The sequence below is a fragment of the Lathamus discolor genome, chromosome 1 (assembly GCF_037157495.1).
Source record: "Lathamus discolor isolate bLatDis1 chromosome 1, bLatDis1.hap1, whole genome shotgun sequence".
Lineage (NCBI taxonomy): Eukaryota > Metazoa > Chordata > Aves > Psittaciformes > Psittacidae > Lathamus > Lathamus discolor.
In genome coordinates, this window is record NC_088884.1 from 69,519,582 (window position 1) to 69,528,306 (window position 8,725).

Consider the following 8,725-nt stretch of genomic DNA (forward strand, 5'->3'; position numbering starts at 1 on the left):
TTTTACATTTAAAACTTGACCTGGGCTGAAAGATGAGAGGTCAGACACAAGAGCCTAATAACCACCAAATAAAATCTGCTATTTAAAGTTCGGCAGAATGTTTCCATCTCTGAGCTCCTGTGCATGTGTGGTGCCCCCATGCAACACCTCTAAGGTGATGGACGCACTGGAGCAGAAATGGTCGGTGTGGTTGGGTTAAAACCAGTTCATCCTGAGATGAACTAGAAGAGGTCCTTGAGCATCCCAGATAGAATTTTACTCTTCTCTCAATAAATTTTACTCTGATCTCAAAAAGGCTGTTTATGGTGGGACGTGCACCTCTTAGGGGTGTTTGCACCCATTCAGCTCCATGCGTAGCAAAAGGCAGAGCATGAGCAAAGCCGCTGTGGCTGTGTCAGCTTTACCTGCGCTGTCATCTGGCTTTATGCAAAGTGGTGACCGAAGTGCCACCATCTTCCAGCACTGTCCTGCTGCTCCCTATGAAAACCAGTGGAGCTCTCCATGGGCACGTGTCCACAGGCAGCTCCAGGAGAAAAAATTCAAGTGTAAGCAAGATCCGGGTGCAAGAAACTGGGAATTTGGGAAGGGGCACTGGTACTTCTCATGATGGGTGGGTAGGTTGGGGGATGATGACCAAGTGGGATGAAGGATGCTGCCAGTGCTTTGAGAAGATACCCTGCTCCCCAACAGCCTCTTCTGTACAAAGGCAGGTTCAGACCCCAGGGATGTGAAGAACAGCCTTCCTCCCCCTTCCCTGCCACCCCCAGCCCCTCACTCCTGTGGCACGTGGTCCCCGCTGGCCATGAATAGAGTTGGCCCGGGTGGGCCCAGCCCGAGCCACTGGGGCTCACGACTCCCAACCTGAATAAGCAGCATAAAGGCACAGAGCAGCCCCGTCGCGGCTCCGTCCCGACCCATCCATCCTCCCCAGCTGCGACAGCATCCGCTGCAGGCCCAGACTGGCCATTCTTACCAAGTCCTTCTGTGCCGTTTGTCTTTCTCCCCCTCTCTCGTCTCCCCCCTCCCTCCCCCCTCTTTTTTTTTTTTTTTCTTTTTTTTTTTTTTATTTAATCCCCCTTTTTCGAACATATCATTACAGGAGCAACAAAAAAGATGGGACAATACAGCCATTGATGAACTGCTCTCGTCCTCCCATCCCGATCCCCCCCACTCCCTCCCTCCCCTCCTCTGGTGCGTGCCAACACTCTTTCCACCCGCCCAGGGCTGGAGCCAGCGCCAAACAACCTCTGCTAATAAACAAGAGGAACCAGATAAACCAGGAACACAATAGAGGGATTTGTTGCACTTTAGTGATGGTGGGAACAATGTCAACTCCGTGGCGCAGCTGCAGGGACCCCCTCCCGTCCTCTCCCCCCACTGCCTTGCGCCCCCCACTCACTTGCAGCCCAACACTGTGATTTATGAAAGGCCAAAGGTCACTGTGCATTAAAGGGCTCCTTTCTTGCATCATTTATTAACCCCTCTACGACAAGGCGCGCTCATTGTGGCAGCAGCGGTGGCGGTGGTACCGGGACTGGGGAAGGGATGGAGGAATCCATCCCGGTACCACTGTGCATCCCTTGGAGGATGCTGAGATGCAGCCCTGCTGCTTACAGCTGGTTTTGCCCTGACCTGGTGTGTGTGGGGAGGAAGGGAAACTTTGGTGAGATGCATTTTGGCCAGCAAAAGCAGCTCGTGCACTCCAGCATGGCTCTGTTTGCATCTCACACAGATGCGTCTGCCTGAACTGCACTCACTGCCAGGCTGGAGAGCCCAGATCACACCCCATGCGGCAGACCTGAAGACCCCATTGTCCATATGCTAGGGTTGAACACGTTACATCACCGGAGCCTTGGGTCATCTTGTGCTACCAGGCGTAGTTATGTGGGCCTTCCGTGATGCAGGCAGAGAGGAGGCCATAGAACAGGACGGACCACTCCAAGGTTTTCTCAGCTAGCAGAGGTGCAGCCAAAATCTCTGCATGTCTCACTAGGGCTGATTGCCACTACAGGCAACACTGCAGTGTCACCATGCAGCACTTTCAAGCCTTCCTGTGTGGCCATGAAGCAACACCATGAAACGCTAGTGTGGTAACTCCTTGACCTGATCTTTTTCTCCTGAAATTGCACTGACGGAGTTAGTTTGGGCAAGATGATCCAGCAGCAAAGGCTTCAGCACTGAACTTTGTGCTCCCCTGAGCTACTACCCCGTGTCCCCTGCTGTGTTTGAGGGCTCCCTGGAGATCCTTTCCATGGGCAAGCTTGCCTGGGAGGACAAACCCCACGGTCATCACAGGCTGGAGGCTGCAGAGGGGGTTGTCTGCTGGAGTTCATGTCCACAGTGAGCACAGTGGGGTTGTGCTGGCGCCTGGTTGCCTGGACCATCCCTCCAGGCTCAGTGATGGTGATGGGTTGGGACATCTCCCCCCTTCCCAATACAAAGCGACGGGTAACAAGGGACAAGCTTAGGAGCTGGTGGCAGCCCTTCGAGAATGGGTGTCAGGGTGAGCCCCTGCACAGGGCAGAGGGGCCATGGAGGCTGGGGTGAAGGGGTCCTGCTCCCCAAATGCCAGCCGGTAACGCTGGTTACCAGCCAAACTGCTCCTGCCCTGGCTTTGGTGCCTCGGCCTCAGGCTGTGCTCCCTCACTTGCTCTCCCTCGCATTCCTCCGGGAGCTGATCAGGGCTTGAATGACACCCCAGATGACTCTTTGCTATTAATTCCTGTGAACAGAAAGGGCTCCTTGTTCTCCCAGTCCTACTCTCTGGAGGAATTACAGGGGCCAAGGCAGCAGGCTGAAGCCTTCCTGACTTAACCCTTCCCCCGGCTCCCCAGGAGCCTCCCTGCTCCTGAGAACTGGCAGAGGGTGAAGATCACCCGGGTCTGCTTCAGCCACCCGCTGGGGTCACTCAGTGCTGCTACAGCCACAGGTCCTGTCGGGAGGGTCGCCTTTTCTGGTGGTTCTGCCCAGTCTTGTACAATTCCCTTCCTCTCCCCTCTGGGCATCTCTCCTCTCTCATGCAGACCAAGAGCACCCTCCATTACATCACACAGGATATGCCAGACTCCATGTGAGAAAAGGCCAACTCCATCCATCCCCTTCTCCCCCAGCTTCCCACCCCTTCAGTGCTCATTTTTGGGGGTCTTTTTTGGAAGTAGACCTGGCCTCTGCTGCAGGAGACGATGGAGTTAACGGCCAGGGAGGCTCGTGCCACCCATCAAAGGAGGTAGCAGACAGATATGCTTGCCCCATTCCTCTTTGATCTTCCCAGACCCGAGTAATGCAGGAAAATTGCCCCATTTAGCCATCACAAGCCCTCGCCATGCCCATGAAACACTGGGCTGGCCAAGAAGACAGGACAGGAGCTGCATGGGGTCTTTGCAATGCTCAGCAGTGATTCTTCTCTCTCCTTTCCACAAGGTTTTCCCTACACCTCCTCTCCGAAGCAGCTGGCACCATAACCCACTGCTTTTAGAGCACAGAATGCTGCTGAACAACATCTCCTGCTTGGCTGCATCAAGGGACACACACCAGCCGCAGAAGGGCTGTGGTTTCCTGCACCTGCATCCCTCACTATGCCTTCCTTGGAAAGGGATGAGGTTTCTCCTGCTCCAGAGGCAGGTGGGACTCTGCAACCACGTCCTAGTCCCAATCCCAAAATGGCTTCCCAAGGACTCTCATTCCATGCTGGGGTGATAAGAGCACAGGGCCATGCACTGATCGGCATCACCCTGTCACACATGGGGATGATAACCCTGGAGGAGGGCAGCCACTGCAAGGCTTCTTTAGCTGCCCCATGCAGGACACTGGGTTGACAATCACACTGGTCAGGCAGTAAAGAACTCCAGGCATCGCCTGCCTTTTGCTTCCCCTGGTACCCCAAGACAAGAAGTCCTGCACACCCGCTGCAGATGGCTGTCCTGTAACCCCACGGACACGGTGTGGTGCTGCCAAACCCAGCTCTTTGCTTTCCCTGAGGGACCCCACAACACTTTCTCCTTGTGCTGCCTCACGGGCATCCAGTTCACACCTGGCAAGGTGCAGGACCACTACTGGGAGCATCAGTCAAAGCCAGTGAGGGGTGATAAAGCTCAGAGCCCGGCAATGGTCCCTGTGCCCGTCTCCCTGTTGGAAGGATGCCTATAGCACAAGGCAAATTGAAGGGCTCTTTGGAGATCACAGCTGCCACAGAATCATGGCAGGTAACATGAACATGACTCTGGTCACTCTCTGCTCCTCCAGATCATGAAAGCAAGCTGCAGGCTGGCAGCCTGGAAGGGCTGTCATGACACTGGATCGGTGAGGAATTTGAAGAGAAGGGCATGAGGAAGTGGCGGAGACAGGGCTGGGCTTGGGTGCTCCGGCAAAGGGTACGTCCTGGTCCTGACCCCTCACGGGCTGCTATCAGTCATGTCCCATGATGTCTCACGAGTGAAACCAGCTGCAGACCCATAGGTTTTCCAAGCTTTATGGTGGCCTCTCCCTTTACTCCTCCCCTCTTTTCCTTGGAGCATCACACGCAGGCGATCTTCAAATGACGAGAATAATCTTTCAAAACCTTGCTATTTTCCCAGTTCTTTCCCGACTTGCTGCGTGGATGGTTCAGACGGTCATGTGGCCATACCCTCACGAGCCTCCGTTTCCCCCCAGGACCCAGTAACCAGCTTCCCAGCTATTTTATGGTCATGCTGATCAAGTGAAATAAGGCCTTGTGGCATCTCCACACCACAGGGGGCATGCAGTCCTCACTGGCGGTGTTGGATACACTCGTTCTGGCCAGGGCAGCAGGACTTCCAGTAAGGGTCAACTATCGCTGCCAACCTTCCCATGACTGCCTGGGTTGCCCTGTCTTCTCCCTTTCTCGCTCCTAGGCCACCATGGGACCGAGCAAATCCTTTCAGCTCTCTGCCTGCACCACAGCTCGGGCAGGGAGACATTCCCCCTTTCCATCAGGAGGGCTGGCCACCCTCCTCTTCCTCGCCGAACCCTCCCTTCCAGCCTCATGCTGGTGAAGATGCAAACCTCACGTGGGAGCCAGGAAGGGCTGAGGGCTTGGCTTTGGCATGGAAATCCATCTCCCCTCCCCGTCAAGGAGACAGGAGGAGACTTCTGCACCTCCCTCTCTGCCTTGATGTTGGGATGGTCCTTCCCAAAGCATCATGGCCAGCGCAAGCCCCCACCAGCCTGCCCAACACAGGCAAGTAGGCTTACGTAAGACCCCCTCCAGCCCCCAAATCCCAAACCTTGCCCCCCCCCCCCGCCCCTCATAGCCTTGCATGCCCACCTCCATGGGAAGGGGATTTTGCACAGAGGCTGCGGTGCCTGCTCATCCATCCCAGTGGCTGTCCCCATCAGGGCCACTGCCGCTGCCTCAGCTCCTCCTGGCCCGGGTATCCTCTCCCGTCTTTGGGTCTGGAGCAAGCCGGACGCTCTTAAAAAGCCTGTTTTTGTGTGTGTGCATCACATGATTGCCGTTCACCTGTATCCCGAACAAAGACGGCGCACTGTTTGGGGCCCAAACAAGAAAGACGGAGAGGGAAAAGGGGAGGAGGGGGGGTGTTGGGAAAACTGAAGGGGCTGTTGAGAGAGCGGGCACGCGCGGGAGAAAATCCTTATCAAACTCCCAATTCATGGGTCTCCCTTTCCCTCCGCACACTGCGGGTATTGTTTGCCGGGGGGGGGTGTGTGTGTGTGGTTGTGTGTTTTTGACTGTCTGCGCCGTTCCCCCCTCGCTCCCCTGCTCTGACGCTGGTTTACTGTATGGAAAGATTTCACTGGGATCCCCTCCCATTTTCCCAGGCAGTCCTGGGACAATACCAGTGCTGTGCCCCCGGGCTGGGCAGGGGACAAAAGCTGGCCCTGGCTCTCATGCTGCGGATGCTGCTGCAGACAGGCCTTCCCCTCTTCGTCCTTACCATACATGCATGGGATGGATAGCATCCAGCAAAATCCCTCCCCAGCAACATCAATGATCCCACCACGGTGGTGAAGGTGTCCCACCAATATGGTCCCCTCATTGAAACCCCACCTGTCAAAGGGCACCTTTCGTATTGCCCTGTGAGCAGTGCGGATGCAGGGGCACCTCATGTGGTGGGATGCTTCTACTTCCCGCACGCTTTCACCCCTCCCGACATGGCTTTATGGAGGAGAAATTGCATACTAAGGCCCAAAGAATTCATTTCACTGACGTGTCACAGGGAATTTGTGGCTTAGCAAGGTCTCCGGCTCATGAACCAACTTCACTGGTAGATTCTTCATCTGCAAAGGACTGCCCCTTTTTATGAACCTGGAGCAGCTCATCCACAGAAATATATGTTGAATAGAAGGGCTGGAAACTTCTTATATCAGTATTTCCCCGGGGACCAAGCACTAGGAAGACTCGCATTTGGAAAGGCCGCTTCTGCAGTGCTAGCTGATGTGGCCAGCGGTGGCTCTTGGAGGGTCCTGGTCTCTATAAAGGACTCCCAGGGGGCAGTGAAGGAAGAGACATGCCACCGCAGTGATTCCTGAAACAGGGATGGTCTCTTCTACCTCCCCTCTGTCTGTCTCCTCACCTCAACTGAGGAGAAAGCATCACACCTCTTCCTGCGGCAGTAGAGGTGCATTTTCCACAACACTCTCTGCTGCATCTACCTCTTTGCTGCACAAGAGAAGAGATGACACGTGGACAGAAGAGACTTGGGAAAGGATATACAAGTAATCACTGCTGTGGGAGGGCACAGAAACAGGGAAAAAGGCACTACAGGGAAAGAGTGCAGAAAGGAGGCAAAAAGCAAAGGAGGCACGAAGCAAGAACTGGAGAAAGGCAGAATGAAGGGAAAAGCCCTTCCTTGACATTTAAATGTGAGGAGACTGAGGCTGCAAATTGCAGAGGCTGCGCAGCTGGTACAGGGGCTGTTGAGGATGTCCCTGTCTGCAGCTCTTCCAGCATGGCATGAACAGGAGCTGGCTCCTGCCTGGCAGCTGCCAGCAGCCCCTAATGGGGATGATGAGCAGTGGGACAAACCCCGGTCCAGAGCCATGTGGGTTGCTGAAACCCCTCCTGGGTTTGATCCCATTCTTGCCCCCATTGGGAGTGGTGGGTCAGACGCTTCTGCTCACCCAGACCCTGTGGGCAAGCAAGAAGATGTGAGCCCCCCCCGCACCGTGTCGCTGGGGTCAAGCACTGTCTTGTTCTCCCTGCAGACTGCCAAGAGGCTGCTGCATTGGAGTATGACTGAGCAGGCTGAGAAGCTCCTCTCAGTGCCCTGTGGGGCTCCTTTATCTCCTGACAGGGATCTTCTCCACCAAAGTGCAACCTTTAAGCACCTCAGCCTGCTGGATGCTGATGGAATGCAGCCGTTCCCTCTCTGCTCTCTTCAGCAAAAGCTTCTCACTGGGCTCTAGTGAGGTTTTACCTGCAGACATTCCATGGCTTCAGAGCTTTACTTACTCCGGACAACAGCAGGCAGGCAGGGAAATGGCCCTATGCTGTCAGCCAGGTGTGCGAGGGCAGCAGCCAGCCCCAAAGATTTGCTGTGAGGGCTTTAGCTCAGTGCTCAGCACCATCCTTTGGACTGGTTCCCCTACGCTTCATGTGGGTTTGGTGGGTCTTGCTAACGCAAAGTTTCTGGAGAGTCAGTACCAGCCACAGGAGTTGAAAACGCTCTTCAAATCCCTTGAAGCTGGTTCCTGGGTCACATCCATTCATCTCGGTGTGCTCTCTGCTTTAGCACTGAAGCATCTCGAGGTTGGCTCTCCAGCGAGGAGCTGGGGCAGGAGCTGGCTTTACCTCATTGCTCACTGAGGAGGACCCGGGAGGACCATCAGATTTCTTGTGTGTGACCTCTCATGGTTACAGGGTTGGTATTGGTCTGTACCAGCCCTGGTGATACAGGGAAGTGGAGAAGCCAACTACCAGAGGCATCTGGGAAGGAAAGCGAGCTAGAAAATGGAAGATGTGGTGACATCCTAACCCACTGAGTCCTGAGATCCTCTACATGTCCCAGTGCACAACAGCAAGGATGAGTGAGTGAGAGTCCTTCTTAGCCAGAGACCTCCCTTTCCTCATGCAAGACCCCACATTAGCCTTCAGGAGCAATTCAGCGTGTTGGAGGAAGCAAAGCCTTGGCAAGACCCTGCTGAAACAAACACCTGATGAGCCCATCCCTTGGGTGCAAAACAAGGTTCAGACTGGTATCCACTGTCCAGCAGCACAGTATTTTCCCTGGACCTGATGTCCTCCATCCTCAGGCCCCCTCATCCCCTTCCCCAACCTGCACACTAAGGTGTGAATGAGGATGCCCTTTTGGCAGCATCTTGACCCCAGGGTCCTTTGGCCAACTTGTTGCAGCACAGTGGGGTCCCTATGAGACTCTGCAACAGGCACCAGGGCCTCATTTGGCACATGGGGACACCAGACCCCTGGGGAGCAGGGGGAAGAAGAAGGGAGGGAGAAGGACCCCAGTCCTGGGGTGCACACCCCTCTGCCCAGACCACCCCAGACCCCTTCCAGCACCCCCCCCACTCAACCCCCTGGGGCTGGATGCTCCAGCACCATCCCTCGGGTGGACACGCTGCCCAACACAAGCCGCTCTCATGAAGAAGCCGGCACCAGGGGCAAGCGAGGAACACGCTGCGGGCCGAGGTGGGGCTGGGGGCTGCCTGCGTCCCCTCCCCGCCGTCCCCCACCGAGTGTGCTCCGGCTGTGAGGAGCGCTTGGCTCCACCTTCCGCTCTTCCCTCCC